The sequence below is a fragment of the Rattus norvegicus genome, chromosome 17, assembly GCF_036323735.1.
Source record: "Rattus norvegicus strain BN/NHsdMcwi chromosome 17, GRCr8, whole genome shotgun sequence".
NCBI classification, from domain to species: Eukaryota; Metazoa; Chordata; class Mammalia; order Rodentia; family Muridae; genus Rattus; species Rattus norvegicus.
Window position 1 is genome coordinate 6,379,135 of NC_086035.1, and position 16,220 is coordinate 6,395,354.

The 16,220-nt window shown below is 47.7% G+C and overlaps 2 protein-coding genes across 4 annotated transcripts in view; both read left to right on the forward strand.

Annotated features, from left to right (window-relative positions):
- Kif27 (kinesin family member 27) overlaps positions 1 to 4,611 on the forward strand; it is a 78,786-nt gene extending 74,175 nt beyond the window's left edge. Inside the window, exon 20 of the transcript XR_360722.5 lies at positions 403 to 4,611. The gene's annotated coding sequence lies outside the window, so the exon portion shown is untranslated. The remainder of the gene's footprint in view (positions 1 to 402) is intronic.
- Positions 4,612 to 10,242: 5,631 nt separating this feature from the next.
- Positions 10,243 to 16,220, forward strand: part of Gkap1 (G kinase anchoring protein 1) — a 39,715-nt gene continuing 33,737 nt past the window's right edge. For 2 of the 3 annotated variants that reach the window (XM_063276552.1, XM_063276553.1), the window contains exon 1: positions 11,261 to 11,399. The gene's annotated coding sequence lies outside the window, so the exon portion shown is untranslated. Of the gene's footprint in view, positions 10,411 to 11,260; positions 11,400 to 16,220 lie in introns of those variants that run through there. The other variant, NM_001012160.1, reaches the window with a different exon arrangement.

The following is a 16,220-nucleotide window of genomic DNA, read 5'->3' on the forward strand; positions in this document are numbered from 1 at the left end:
CGACTGACTTTCTCACGGGACTGTTTGTACGTTCTCTACAGAGATGCACACCTTACCTGCACAGGGCCACTGCTCATTTCTGTCTCAGGATGAGCTGCCCACAGGCACCAAACACTGGAAGTGGTGTTTGATGGTGAAGGTATCCCTTTGATTTGAACCCAGCAGGGGAGGAATCAGAACAAGAGAAGTTATAAAAAGGAACCTCAGAAACCCTGTGTTACAGTGTCAGTTTTAAGTGTTTCCAGTTTTCATTTGCCACCCCCGCCCCGGCCCCCACCCTGGCTCCAGACAATTTTATTAAGGTTAAAAGAACCGCCCAGGGCAGGCATTTTATATATTTTATATTTTAATATATTTTATATTTTAAATATATAATTTTAATATATTTAAATATTTTTATAGGAAGGTCCATGTAACAGGGTCCGGAGACCTTAGCACGACTGAGACCATGACTGAAGTACCATTCGGGCGGTAAACCTCAGCAAGTAGGCAGCACCCCTACCAAACCGAAGGCCTAAGCCATCAAAGCCCACAGTTCTAGGAAGGTCCCTAAATGTACTCCAGGGTTTTTACTTTCTGTAGTCCTGCTTCTGGCTAACTTTTCTTGTCGACTGATGTATATCAACCTAGGACATGGTCTCTGTGTTCAAAAGCTCACTCTGAGAAAGACTCAGGCATGCACTAAGATCCCAAACACCAGTGTAGTCACTGGCCAGCTTAATAAAGATTTCTCTTGGCTTAAACCCATGTCTGAGCAGTCTCTGGTAGATAGCCCTAACAGTCATTAGGCATGGAATTGCCTTTATTTGGGTTCTCTGAACCCAAAGATACTAAGTTAGACTTAAGTGTTACGTTCCACTGGCTAACTCTGGCCAATCTCTAATGGATTATGGCTCCACTGCTTTAAGAGACACAGCAATTTTACCGTCTTCATTCCAATGTGTAAGATCCTTTATGCTCAAGGAATAAAGCCACTCAGAAAAGTAAAATGTTTAAAACTTTTTAAAATGTCATCAAAGTAGAACAAATGGAAATTAAAGGTACTCAGGTTTTATAGTTTCAAGCTTACTACAGTATATACAAAACATAGTATGATTTTTTTCAAATCCAGATAGGTAAATATTGTTCATTTGATTTGATTTAAGCTGTCTATCTCTCCCAGTGCTGGAGATGAAGCCCAGGCCTTGTGTGCTACACACGCACCCTGCACTGGCCTAACATGTCCTTTTACCCCTCCATGTTAGATTTATATGTGTGTATTAGAGGGAGTACACACACATGCATGTGCCCAAAGAGGCCAGAAGGAGCTACGCTTAGGTATAAGCTGCCCAGTAAGGATGCTGGGAACTAACTTTGGTTGCCTGAAAAAGTCGCAAGCATTGGTAACAGCTGAGCCACCCCTGCAGCCCTGCAAGTGCCTGTGCATTCTCCCTCCCCTCTCCTCCCCTCCCCCTTCCCTCTCCCCTCCCCTCTCCCTTTCTCCTTCTCTCCTCTGCACTCCCCTCACCCTTTCCTCTCCTCTCCACTCTCCTCCCTCTTTCTCTCCTCTCTCCTCCCCTCCCCTTCCCTCTCCCCTCCCCTCCCCCTTTCCTCTTCTCCTCACTCCCCTCCCCTCCTCCTAGCAAGGTTCTCTTATTCCCTAGAGAGTCTGCTCTCTAGGCCCTCTGGAGTGATGGGATTACCAGTGGTCACCACTGCACTCTCCAAAACAGCATGGAATACATTGTTTTAGAAGAATTATCACCCGATCCTATGTCCCCAATTCTCAGCAGCAAATTAGAAGCACATGATGCTTTACCCTTCACTCTCCACTGAGACCAGGTGACAGCTGAGAACGAGGGACAGGAATGGAGGGATAACACAAGTTTACTTGGAAGTATTTCATAAAAAAGTATATTTTTTTACTTATTTGGAGAGGACTTATTTTATTTCTCTGACATAAGGACAGAAATGTAACACCAACACCCAGGCATCTCCAAGCCTACATTAGATTCTTGTGGAAGACACCCATTGAAACCTCCTCTACAGAAGACTCAGAGTGAGCACTGAGCTTGACATCTGAAAATACACAGCCCTCTAATCCCAGCAGATCTCAGAATTTGGGGCCAGCCTGATCTACAGAGCGAGTTATAAGACAACCAGAGAAACCCTGTCTCGAAAAAGAACAAAAGAAAAAAGAAATGAACACAGCCCAGTGTTTATACTGTTTCTTTTCCTGTGGTTACCATTTACTCAGGATTCTATAAAAGCCCCCCCAACCCCCTGACAGCAGTGAGCGAAACTGGAAGCCAACAGCACTAGAGACAGTAATGTCAAGAGGGTTTAAGACTCACGTGAGCCTACAGTGAAGAACCAGAGAGTCGATAAAGCAAATGATTGAAGACAAATTGATGACTCAGCTCTACTAAACTGAATAATCTCAATTAGTTTGCTTAATTTCCCCCTCGTCAAAATATCCATGTGGAGAGATCTTCATTCATTCATTACAAACCAGTAGTCATTTGTCTGCCTTGAGAGGCAGAGCTTGTCTTGGCTGAGGACTTAGAAGAATTGTTACTTTTTAACATACCTTGGTCTCTGGTTAGAAGAATAGGAAATGGAGCACTGTGAAGCCAGGGTCAGTCCTGAGGTGAGTTCGTATCCTCTCAAGACTGGCAGCATCTGAACTTCTCCTCACTGGACACGTTCTCAGCTAGGTCTGGGGTTCAGCAGTTATAACCACCCCAGCTGTAATCTTAATATAGGTATCAGTGGTGTTTTCCAAACTACCAGTAAGCCTTTTTCAAAATTAAAAGAGCTATTTATCATTTTTGATTTTTAAAAAATGAAGTATTTCAAATGCAACGTTTGTAATCCCTTTAACGAGAAGGAAATGGCCGTTTTAGATTATATGTGGCAGTCTGTTGCTTTCCTAGAGAAACACACACATTCAGAAGTAGTGCAATGTGTGTTTACGATAAGATTTGGGTTCCCAACGTTGCCTACTTAAGTGGACTAACTTCCAGCACATGTGTAATAAAGTGTTTTCTAGATGAATTGCCCTCCAGTTCATACATCTTAACAGAGGCTACCACAGTCTCTGCATTTTCATGCGACTTCTGTCAGCAAAGTATCTAAAATGTGCTAAGTCCTCCTCAACAGACTAAGTCATACTTTGTTACTATCCTTGATTTATGAGTGAAAAACCACATTTTTACCGGGATTTGGACCAATCTTGCTGGCCACTTGTTACTTCCTCCTTTAGCAATGGCTACTTCAGAATGACTGAACCATAACTGGAACGATGACATCTCCTGAAGCTGAAGAGGCCGGCTTCACTTGTGGCTCATTTCACAGATAGATAATCAGACTGCCAGCACACAGCTTTCATAAAGGCTGATCTACACTCAGATACAGAAGGAATCAGATCAAATTTGATGTTACCATGGTAGCTGTCCATTGTGGGTTTTCAGAGGGAGCTCCTTCCCAGTAGTTTGTGTGTATGTAGTGATGTTAATGCTCCACTCCTACACCAGAGGACCCATGGCCTCAACAGGCAAACCATCAGGAGGTGACCCGAGGTTAGTAGAACCTACGGTCTGAAGAGTTCTGTGGGATTGTGAACCAATAAGGAAGGAGGAAGACTTCCTGAGTGAGGGCTGGGGCTACAGCTCAGTGTCAGAGTGAGTGCCTAAATAAATTCCCAGGAGCTTAAAGTAGAAAATTTACTGTCTTCCATGAGCAAGGAAGCTAGATATTAAAAGATCTGACCGATTTTAGTTGGCCAAGTTATCCCAAACCTGGACTCCTCAGGCCCAGAGGCAGCGACCTGCTTAAGTTTGAGGTGTTGTTACTGTTTGAAAGGCACAGTGTTGCTGTCCTGGAACTTAGTACATAGACCAGGCTGGCTTTGAACTCCCAGAGTTTGACCTGCTTCTGCCTCCTGAGTGTTGGGAATGATTGGGTGGGCCAGCATGCTCACCCTCTGCTTAAGTTCCTTTTGTTTCACTTTAAGTCTCTCTTAGGCATGTTACCCATTGCCTCTTCCCCCAGTACACACACCCAAGTGGACAACTGGGCGAGCTGCCACAGAATGCAGAACATGCCTGCCACTCAGGTCAAGGGACAACCTCAGCAGCTCACCTAACTCTCCTGCTCATCAAACTGCTACCTCCCACAGTGGAGTTTTCTGGAAGAGGGGTAGCTGTCTTTGTTGAGATTTCTGCTTTTCCTTTTAAGTGGATTATATTTTAAGAAAACTATTCAGTTTATCACAAAATGGAGCAGACAATAGAGGTTTCACAAACCTACCCAATTGCACACACGTGGCCGTCTCAATAATGTCAAATAGAGTACTGCATTTGTCATAACTGATGCCTTCCTCTTACGGGCTGCTCAGCTCTGATTATGTAGCCCAGGCTAGCCTTGAATTTGCAGTCATCCGCCTCCTGAATGCTGTTACAGATGTGAACCAGATGCTCACATCTCAGAGAGCTCTTTGTTACCCAGTGTTCATAGTTTATGTGAGGATTCACTATCAGTGTTGCACACTGTAAGGGTCCAGACGGCTGTGAAGCACGGTGTCGTGGATAGCAGTCTCACTACCTAAATAAAAATCCTGCGGTCTGCCTAGTCGGCCCTTAGTCTGTGCTAACTCCCATCGGTCACGTTTCACCACTGCTTCCGTAGTTAGCAATCTCCCTGCCCCAGAATGCCACAAAATTACCATGTAACACGTAGTGTATATCCTCACGAGACTGTCTTTCCCATTATAGAAAGACTACATGAGGGGTTGGGGATTTAGCTCAGCGGCAGAGCGCTTGCCTAACAAGCGCAAGGCCCTGGGTACAATCCCCAGCTCCGAAAAAAAGAAAAAAAAAAAAAAGACTACATGAACATTGCCCATAGCACTTCACACATCGGAAGTCAACTGCACCACCCTGACAACCACAGAACCCCCAACTCCACCGTGTAATAGATTAGCTCTCCACAGTAAAGGGCTCCTTCAGCTATACCTCTCTCTGCAGCGGGGCAGTCACAGTTCTGCTCTCTGCACTCCACCATCCCTTCCGCCTCAGCTTCACCGGCTAACGTGAAACTGGTACTCCTCAACAGGTGATTTGCTAGAAACATGTTTTCCTCGGCGTTCACAAACCCTTTCTTAGTTTGCCTGGTTTTCTCTATACCTCTCACCATGACATCTGTGTGTCCCTCCAGAGCTGGGAAGTTTCATTCACATGGCTCAAACCTATCACGGCGAGCACATGCTGGAGATGCTAGCAGCCAGCATCAGGACAGACCAGTCGCTCAGTCTCTAGTCCTGGCACAGTTGTCTTCCTGGAGGCCCCTCTACCCAGGCTAAGGGAATTAATTCCCTTCTCTTTAGCGTCTATGTACCCAGCCCTCATGTTTTTGTGTTTCTTGATTTGTGCCCTTATTTGCATGGGGTTCTCTCTCCTCTCTGATAATTTCCTGGATGAAGCAGAAGGGAATCTGAATATTTAACATTTTGGCTGGAAAGATGGCTCAGCTGTTAAGAGTACTTGCTTGTACTGGTTAGTTTATGTCAGCCTGACATGAGCTGTAGTCATGCTTCCAGTAAGATCAGACTGTAGGCAGGCCTGTAGGGCATTTTATTATTGATTGATGGGAGAGGGCCCAGCCCATTGTGGGTGGTGCCATCCCTGGGCTGGTGGTCCTGGGTTCGATAAGAAAGCAGGCTGAGCAATCTATGGGGAGCAAGCCAGTAAGCAGCACCCCTCCATGGTTACTGTGATAGCTCCTACCTCCAGGTCCCTGCCCTGGTTGAGTTTCTATTCTGAATTCCTCCGATGATGAGCAGTGACGTGGAAGCATAAGTCAAATAAACCCTTTCCTCTCCAAGTTGCTTTTGGCCACGGTGTTTCCTCACAGCAATAGTGACCCTAACTAGGACACAGCCCTCCCAGAAGACCAGGGTTCAAGTCCTGGTACCCACATAGAAGCTCACAACCACCTCTAACTCCAGTTCTGGGGATCCAGACACTGTTCTGGACTCATGTGTGGACGCATCTAGACACACATGAAGTGAGAACATAAAAACCCACATGAAGTGGTAACGTAAAAATTCATCGTAGTTTTAAAAGAACTGACCTCTTAGTGCTGAAGAGCGAGCTCAGTGAAGGGCACTGGCTGCTCTTTCAGAGGACCCAGATTTATCCCAGAGTCTACATGGCAGCTCACAACCGTCTGTGACTCCAGTTCCAGGGGGGATCTGATACCCTCACACAGACACACATGCAGGCACTTGACATAAAAAATAAAAAACCTGGCATCTTGTTATGCCTGTGCACTGGTTCTCTATTCGTTTAACTTTCCTCGTTTTCTCCTGTAGGCTGGCCTTCATGCAAGGGGCTTCTTCAGATAGCATGCACATCCTTAAGAACTGACCTCGAGAGTGAGTGATAAAGAGCTAATGGCCGGGGTTGGGGGTTTAGCTCAGTGGTAGAGCGCTTGCTAGAAGGCCCTGGGTTCAGTCCCCAGCTCCGAGAAAAAGAAAAAAAAAAAAAAGAAAAGAAAGCGCTAATGGCCGTAGGAGGTGTAGAAGAGACACACCTCACTACAGCGAAGCAATCCTCTTATTTAGAGCTCTCTCTTTTTGGGGTAGCCGGTTCCCATTCCCTGTCAATCAGCTTTGTGTCACGGTGCTAAGTACCTAACACAGAAAACTTACAGAGAGGAAATATAAATTTCGGCTTGGTTTTGGAGGTCGATTGACTGACTGGCCCCGTTGCATTTGGACAGGAGCACTTAGCAAGTGAAACTCATTTCACTGCCTGGGATTAAATAGGGGAAGGTGTGGGGGTTCCATCACGCCCTTCAGGAGCTGCCACCATTGACCTAAGGACCTTCCACCAGGGCCCAGCTCTTTAAGGTTCAGCCGCCGGCCAGCAACACTGCCTTGACAACAAAGCCTTTAACACGAGGGCTTTGGGGGGACAAAGAGAAGTTCTTTCATATAGACGCACCTATGGGAGAGTCTGATGTTTCATGATGACAGGGATATGTTCTGAAAGCCACATGGTGGGCTGATTCAGTCACTGTATGACACAGAGGTCACTAACACAGACTAAGACAGCCAGATGTCGATGTCGTTTCGTTAGACATCTCCTTGGTTGGCTGCTGCTCTTTGGTTGGGTTTTCATTTCTCCGAGACAGAGTCTCAGTTGCCTCAAATTCTCTTTGTTGCTTTGACTGGCTGCAAATTCATGATCCTCTTGCCTCTACCTCCTCTGAGTACTGGAACTGCATCTGGGCAGCACCCTGCAACTCAACCTTGAGACCACTGTTGGGTGTGGTGTGTTGTTAGCCAGGACAGTGCATGGCTATATGGAAACAAACATGGATACTCCTTGCAGAACCCTTACTGCCTCTCAATCCTTTGACCTTTTCCTCTCTTCAAAGGACCTTGGGCCCTGTGGTCCTTCACCATTAGTCAGCCAGGATTATAACAGCAGCTCAGGTGGTCAGCCTTTAAAGAGAGCAGATTAATTCTGGCACGTGGTTTTGTGGGCTCCAGTGTATGGCTTTCCTTTGAGGCCTGTGGTGAGCATCGCAGCAGGGAGCAAATCCCTAAACTGTTCACCAAACTGCAGCCAGAAAGGAACAACACCGACAATGACTGAGGTGGGGCCAGAGTCCACTCATCTTTTGAAGATATCTGAAGGTTCTGCACACCAAGCCTTTACTGGATTTACCTCTGGGGAGCCGCTTAAGATCTGGAGCGTAGCACTCAGTCCTTCTCAGGCCCACTCCCGTACCCTGACATTATCAACAGCTACAGACTTTTCATTTTAATGTACATATCCTACTCAACTGTGCTGGGTTTAGGTCATTTCCTATAGGACCCAAATCAATTACTTAAGCTGGTCAAATGCACCAGTTTAGAAAAAAAAAAAAAAAAGCTGTTTTGCGGATGTTTGCCTGGGCATGTATCTGTATACCATGTTCATAGAAGATGATCGTCTGGAGGGAGAGATGCTTGTGAGCCATCACCGGGGTGCTGGCAACCGGACCCACACAGGTCCTCTAGGAAGTGGCAAGTGCCCTTAACACTGAGCCACCTCTCCAGCCCACTTATCCCCAGATGCTCCTTCCTCCCTCCACCTTCCCTTCCAGGCCTGTCTGACACGGCAATGTTCCCTTTGTCTCTGCTTCATCCTCCTTCCCTACTCTGCTCCTGGCCAACTCCCTGTCCCAATCAGGGCCCAGACTGTACTCAGTGCCAGAGCCTGGGCTGAGAAAGAGTGCAGGCTGACTGAGTAGTCTCTGGAAAAGCTTGGTCTGCTCACTTTTCTCCAATCAGACATGCCTAGTTCTCTCCTTTATGACTTCTAGTTGATGCCATGTTATCTAGATGAGGCCAAATCGATACAACAGATGGACCTCAACAGAGGGCTGGAGAGATGGCTCAGTGGTTAAGAGCATGGACTGTTCTTCCAGAGGTCCTGAGTTCAAATCCCAGCAACCACATGGTGGCTCACAACCATCTGTAATGGGATCTGATGCCCTCCCTCTTCTGGTGTGTCTGAAGACAGCCACAGTGTACTTACTTAGAATAAGTAAATACATCTTTAAAACAAACAAACATACAAACAGACTCCAGAGCCTATGCTCTAAGTCGGCACAAATCCATGACGTTCGGGTGTTCTGGGTCAAGAAGGCTCTGCCAATTCCAGGTGCTCAAAACAGTCTGGATAACTGAAGCAGAGTATGTCGGGCATCCAGCTGGCAGAATGGAGAAACACCTGGAGGAGGTAAAGGGTCCTACCTGGCAGTGGCAGGCAGAGAAGGGAAATAATGTGCTAACCCAGGGGCATGACTGTGACAGACGACTAGCTGTCCTGCAAGACAACCCTGCTGTGGGGACACTCTGTTCTTGATCTATCAACCTCCCCACTTACTTCAACATGCCCGTGTGTGTGTGTGTGTGTGTGTGTGTACAGGGCTAGGACTGTCTAGGCAACCCTGAGCTTGGAAGTAAGAGTCACTAAAGCCCTCAAGGACTGTTGTGGTGATTGTGGCAGCCAGTCACAACCCACACAATGGTGTTCTCTCAGGCTGTGAGCCTCCAGTGTGTGGTTCTGGCTTTGATAAGACTGCAGTCCCCTGCTTTGGTGCCTTACCTCCTCCCTTGACTTTCAAAATTTGATGGGGTCACCTCCTGGAATTTCTTTGAAGTTGCAGACTCGAGTGGGCAGGTCTGCATTGGGCCTGAGATCCAAACTTGCTGGTGACACACATGTGGGGCAGCAAGACATATCTAGTTATGATGTATTTGAAGACTGAGTGCCCTGTTCTCTCACAGCAATACACTGTGAGGCTGAGGAGTTTCCAATCTATTTCCGTGTGTGTGCCGTGTTCATGTACATGCAGTGGGATGTGGTTATCGTTCTTCACATGCTATCTTTTTGTGGAGAGTGGGAGGCTGGCTAGCAAGACCGGGATCCACTTGTCCCCGTCTGCTAATATTTGGGACAAAAGTTTTTATGTTTATTCTAGGGCTAGAACCCAGGCTACCCACTGAACTCTTCCCTGACCGCCAGTGGACTGCCCAAGTGCAGTTCTTTCAGCTGTTCAGCTTTCACTTCTTATGGCCACATCTGTTTGGCTGCCTTCAACCCCTTCCTATCTAAACAGCCATCTTTCCTCAAAAAGTGGCTGTCTCCTCCATTGTTCACTCTATCTCTTACAGCCTGGAGACCTGATTTTTCTCTCTTCCCAACCCTGATTCATCAGGTTGTCAAATCCTGTAGACCACACCACTTCTCAATCATTTAAAATTCTTCCGGCTTTCTCTTGCCTCAGTCTGCCCCCCTCCTTTTGGCCCCGACCCCCGGGTCAATCTTTCTGTGTAACCACTGGCGTTGAACTCACTTTCAGATCAGCTTCCCAAGTGTTGAGGGCTCACAGGCGTGTGTCCTCACCCTTTCATAGCTCCTGTTATTGCAGTCAGACAGTTTCCCATCTCTAACATCTGCAGCAGTTACAGAGAAAAAGCCTTCATTTCTTCCTCCAAACTTCTAAACCCTAAAAAAACCAAACAGTGCCTTAAACACCCATGGTTACCCTTGGAACTCATTTCCAGTTGTCAACACCTCCAATCTCATCGTGGAACGCAGCGTCCAATGGCCTCTATCCAAGGCCCCGAGGTCTCCCCGCAAAACCCCACCTCTTCCCAGGCCAGGCCAAACGCCTCCTCCCTCACGCTGCCCCACAGATGCTCGCAGTCCTCGGATCCGGAGTAGCCTTCTGTTTTTCCACAGGGCCCTAGGGCGGTGTGGCGTTTGCTGTGATTCTTTGCTTTGCTCCCCCACGTCTCACCCGCGGCGGTGATTCACACGGGACAGCGACGGACAGCCCGCACGGCTGGGCTCCAGCCGACAGGCTTGGGTAAGCCGCTTAACTTTGCAAAACTAGAGTGGCCCCGTAGGCGCTCGGGGCGGCGGGACCGTGCGGTCTCGTGCTCCCCGGGGAATCCGAGGCCGTCCGGCTGTTTGCATCTCGTGCGGCCCCGCCCTCCCTCGCCGACTGGAGGTCCGCCTCCGCCCCCGGGCCTCCCCACAGCCCAGCGATCCCGCCGTGCGGCGCCCGCGGCGGCCTAAGCCTCCTCCCGGAAGGCCTCCCACCTTCCCGGCTCGGCGACCCCGAGGACCGCGGAGCCGCCGCCTACGCGAGCCGTTTGGACCCTGCGCGGCCCCCGTAGCGCGACTCCTCCAGCAGGTGGTTCTGGCCCTCCGCGGTCCGTCACCCGCGGACCTCTCCTCAGCGTCGGCGTCCGCCGCGCTGCGACCCTCTGGAAAGGAGTCCCGCGCGCCGGCCGCGGCGGGCGCCAGGCCTGCGGGTCCGCCCCGCCCCGCCCTCCGCGCGCCGCCGCCCTCCGCGGGCCCGTTACTGCGGACGCCCCGCGGCCCGCGCCCAACGCCCGGGGGCAGCGCGGGAGCGGCGGGGAGACGGCAGCGGCCGCGCCGCGGCGAGGCCCGGTGAGTCCGCGGAGCCCCGCAGCTCGCGGCTGAGGCGACGCGGCCGAGTGCGGCCTGAAGCGGGGAGCGGAGCCGGCCGGGCGGCGGGAGGGAGGGCCGCGGAGGCTGCGGGGGAGTGCGGGCCGCAGGCCTGGTCCGCCGCGGCGGCGGGAGTGACAGGTGCGGCCGCCCGCTCGGGAATCCCCGGGGCGCCCACCCGACGCCAGTGTCGCTCGCAGGCTTGGTCGCCTCTTCTCGGCAGAAGCTGGGGCTCGCCCACCCCGCGCTCTTTCCTCCGGGTACTTCGCGAACAAGTTTTGGAGCACCCGGAACCGCTCGTGCGTGAGATTTGGCTTCGGTTCCCGAAGGAGGAGTGAGGGAGGGCTGCACGCCGCTCGCCCTCCCTCCCGGCAGCCGGAGGTAGCCGCGCAGGTCGAGCCTCTGCGGTCGAGCCTTCCTACAGCTTCGCGGGGCGGCGGTGGGGTGCCAGCCGTGGGGTGTTTGTAAACACGGCAGCAGCCGGGGCAAAAGTTTATCCCATTGTCTGCCCGGCTCCCCTCCCCTTTGCCACATTTCTCAGTTCGGCGGACAGAGGTCTAGCGAAAGGCAGAGAGACGCCCGAAAACGCATTGTTCTGCAGCCCCGTCTGTTTCTGTGAAGGTGCTTGCGCCTGGAACCGGCGCGAAGTTAAACTGTAGTCGCGATAGTATATTGAGAATCTTCCTGGAAAACCTAGGGTTTCCCCGCACTAGTTTATGCCACTAAAATTGGTTAGTCTAAGCCTCTTTAATGAGATTTTCATTGAAGATCAAAATACACTAACCTAGGGGCTTCTAGCAACCACTGTAGAGCAAGAACCTACACGTGGATCGGAGGGATGTTGTGTGCAAGTGAAAAATCACCTTTGCATTTCATGACTGATTTCCTTAGCATGCGTCTACAGTTTGCTTTTTTTTTTTTTTTTTAAGAACTCCCAACCCACAGAAGTTGAAAGCTGCAGATTAGAGAAGGAAGGCTGTACTTAACCAATGTGTGTGTGTGTGTGTGTGGGGGTATACCTTTAAGGTTTATGTCATTTGTGATAGGTGTGTTGGAAGCAAAAGTTTCAGAATGCCGTTGGTCCTCGATCCCCGTAACCTTAAGTTCTAAGCAGTCAAAATGACAGTCACAGAGATTAGGGAGACCTAGCCATTTGCTTTGACTCTCATTTTGTCGTTTGTGGGGGCAGTGCCTGGGACCAAACCCAGGACTTTTTGCAGTCTTAAGTCATCAGTCTGTTGTGTTTGATCTGTTAGATTTCACCAAGGCCTCTCTAGCTGTATGTAGTGATGTATGTTTGTATTCCCAGGACTCATTGAGTCTGGGGCAGGATTGCGAGTCTGGAGGATTGACTGGAGGATTGAGTTAGATCCCGGTGTAGGCTACACAGTGAGAGAGATCCTCTCTTAAAGCCTATGGCCATATGAACACAGTGTAGACTACACAGTGAGAGAGATCCTCTCTTAAAGCCTATGGCCATATGAACACAGTGTAGACTACACAGTGAGAGAGATTCTCTCTTAAAGCCTATGGCCATATGAACACAGTGTAGACTACACAGTGAGAGAGATCCTCTCTTAAAGCCTATGGCCATATGAACACAGTGTAGACTACACAGTGAGAGATCCTCTCTTAAAGCCTATGGCCATATGAACGGATGACATTTACATTGTACAGCTTCTTGATCAAGCTGGGTGGTTGATAGTATTGATGGACTGTCACTACTGTTCATTTTTTAAAGGGCTAACATTGTTATTGAGTAAAAATCAGGTACTTGAGTTCCCCTGGACTAAGTCTTTCCCGACTCTAGTGATGTCATAGAAGAAGGTGCTCATGATAGCTATGGCCCTTCATGGAGACCAAGGCCTCAAGAAGACAAAGCATTTATAAATCTTGCTAGGTGTAGCTTAGCCTGCTCCTTACTAGCAACAGTTTTTCTCACACCCTCACCTTTTAAAAATGAGCACAAAATCCAAAGCTTCCTATGAAAACAAGATTCCGAGAAAAACAAATGAGTTGTGGGAATGCTTTGATGTGACGGTGCTGTTAGTGACACAGTTTGGAGCTGACTGTGCGCTCTGCACCCTCGTTGTTCTAGTTCCGAGCACAGACTCCAGTGCACACTTGGGTATAGCACTGTGTATTTGGAGAATGTCATTAGGCTCCAACCAGTAAGCTTGAGACCACTATTAACTTATTTAATGTTATTCTTTTTTTGCTGAGACAGTTTTCTGTGTAACCCAAGCTAGCCTTGAACCTATGACCTTCCTGCCTTAGCCCTTCCAGTATGGAGACTGCAGATGTGCCCTTTACAACTGGCTGATAAGTTTATCTGGTAATGACTGTACCAAGTCCTCGACAATTTTTTGGAACACAAAGAAGAGACCATTTTAAAATCAGGACAGAAGGGAGCTAGAAACAGTGACAGCTATTGTAAGGAGTCCATTGAAGAAGTAAATGTAAGTGTAGGAATATTAAAGAGAGCCAGTAGTTAATGAGAGGACGGGTCAGAGTTGACTTGCAATGGAGCTAAACTTGAAGAATGGAGAAGTTTTAAGTGGAGGACACAGGCATTCCAGACCCCAGGAACAACATAGATCCAAGCCAGGAGCAAGTTAACAAGTCCCGGGGCTCAGGACACTTTGAGCCATCTGTTTTCTCAAAGAACAGAGAAAGCTCTATAAAATGTAAATTAATTATTTTTAATATAAATGTAGCAGTGAATTAATCCAGCAGCTGTATTTCTTTGCTTTATGCCAGTCCCCAATAACCACACAGAGTAACAATATGTATTTAAAACTGTACCTTAGTAGTTGAGCAGTCAAATGATCAACCTTTACTTTCCTGCTAATCTGACTTCCTCCCAGCCCAGCCCAGCCCAGCCCAGCCCAGGATCCTTGCACATTGCTATTGCTCTGGCTCTGTGGGCTTCAGGTGTGCTTCCATGACCTCTCTCCAGACCCCTTCCTTATGGCTTCTGATCCTCCATCCTCCTTGGACTGATCTGAATCTCCCTTTCTTCCTTCTCTCCTTCCTCTGGTTGGCAGACATACTACCCTGTTGTCTATTCTGTGCAGCCATTGGGTGATCAGCATTTATTGACAAGGCAGAGAATAAAGGGTAAAAGGGTAAAGGCTGTTTACACAAACCTGAGACAGGAATTCTTGGTATAAGCATTTCAGTGCCTTGTCTAGATTGAATGAGATGTGAAGGCAGAGAAGTCAGCATTTAAATAATACAGGGTAAACTTTACACAGTGTACAAAAACACGATGCCTACGTTCCCCTCTTTGTCTAACAAAAAGCTCTTTTAATAATAACTAACACAGAAGATAAGAGTTGCATCCATTATGTCCAGTCCACTTATTTTTGGCAACTTAGATAAAGTATTCTACCATCCTACCTGGAGAGTTCAGAGTTTTGCCATCTAGATCACTTTCTATCTTGTATTACTGTCCTAAAAACATCTTGTAGACCTGGAACATCATCTTACATCCGAAACCACTTAGGTAACTAGTACGGCTATGACTATTTAGCTTTCAACTCCATCAGAGACCTGAGAAGGAATGAATATTTCCTAAGTATGTAGGCAGTGCTGGGACGCAGCTTCCAAAGATTATAGAAGTGACAGAGACAGCTGACTGCCTGGACAGACCCCATGTTGCCTGCCTCTGTGACACTGGAGTGTCCATCTTCAGCCTTCTGGCCAGTGTACCTGACAGACTTTTGTGAAGCAGGAATTACGAAGGACTTACAGCCTGTCTTGGCAGAGCATGCAGTTGGCTTCACTGCATCCGTTTGTCCTTTTTGGCACACTCGTCTGTAGATGAAGCACGGGTATTTTCTTTACCCAGTGGCTCACTTGCCACCAGTGGAGCAATTCCACGTGAAGGTTAGGATGCTCATCATTTTTGAAATGAAATGGGGGGACTGTCGGGAACAGACCTGTCTCATAGCCACAAGGTCTTTTAGTAATAAAATAATTTTAAATGCCATTTTCTCTTGATCTCTAAGGGTTTTGAAGACCAACTATAATATATATCTAAATCATCAGACATTGTTTATTCTTAGCTATTTACTATCTGAATAACCTTAAAACATTTCATTGTAATTAACTAAACTAGTATCTAATATGACCAGGAGTTAGATTATGGCTATAACATTTTTTTTTTTTTTTTTGGAGCTGGGGACCGAACCCAGGGCCTTGTGCTTGCTAGGCAAGCGCTCTACCACTGAGCTAAATCCCCAGCCCCTATAACATGTGTTTTGGTCTAAGAGTAGATTCAGTAACCCACCCCTACTTGTCTAATGTCTCATAATATTTTTATATCCCCCTTTTTCTTTTCAGCCTCCTACCCTTTAAGGAAGAAAAGATAGAGAAGAGGAAATGAAAGATAGAAATCCCTGATAATTTCTTTCTGCTGAATTGGGACAAAGAATTCCTTTTTGGGAGCCCAAGGAAATTAGAAAAAATTGTTAGTCCAAAGAAAGCTAGCATTTGTTGCCCAGTCTCTGTGTGCTGAGAATGTGCAGGTTTTAAATGAAGTTCTGACTGGAATAGTCTGAAAGGCTGGACAAAGCAGGCTAGCTGTTCTGAAGTTGTCCCAGAAGCAAGTCTTTAGAGGAAAGAGCTTTGATGCAGTCGAGGTGTAGGATCAGGGCAGGGAGCTGGAACAGCAGCTCTCAGTATCTCAGCACCCTCGAGGATGAGGGCATCAGGGCTGTATTCTTGGTTGGGGTTTTTTTTCCCTGCAAACAAAGCTTTTAGAAGTAATATATATTTCTATATTAACATAATATATAGAATGTGTATTATGCACAGGTCAGTTAAAGATGATTTTTTTGTTCCTTGTTGAGCAGGTCAGAGACAACTCTCTTCCTTTAGAAGTTAGTTTGATCATATAACCAAACTGCAATATAAATTTCATTCATGCCATATGAAAGGATGGCATGATGAATTTTGAGGATTTTGTAGCCAACAAGATCCATTGGCTCCGTATAGCTGACGTTCTGGCTAGACATTTTTATGTCTTAGCCAGTTTTACGGTTATTCCCATCCCATGTAGAGGGATCAGCAAATCATGTTACCTGCCCTGTTTGGTCATCCTGATTTCTTCCATCTCCCTTGAACCACTTACAGTAGTATTATACAGAGCACAGAAGGTCTTGATTGTGCATTTCATTTTAATCTTTTATGTCTTTA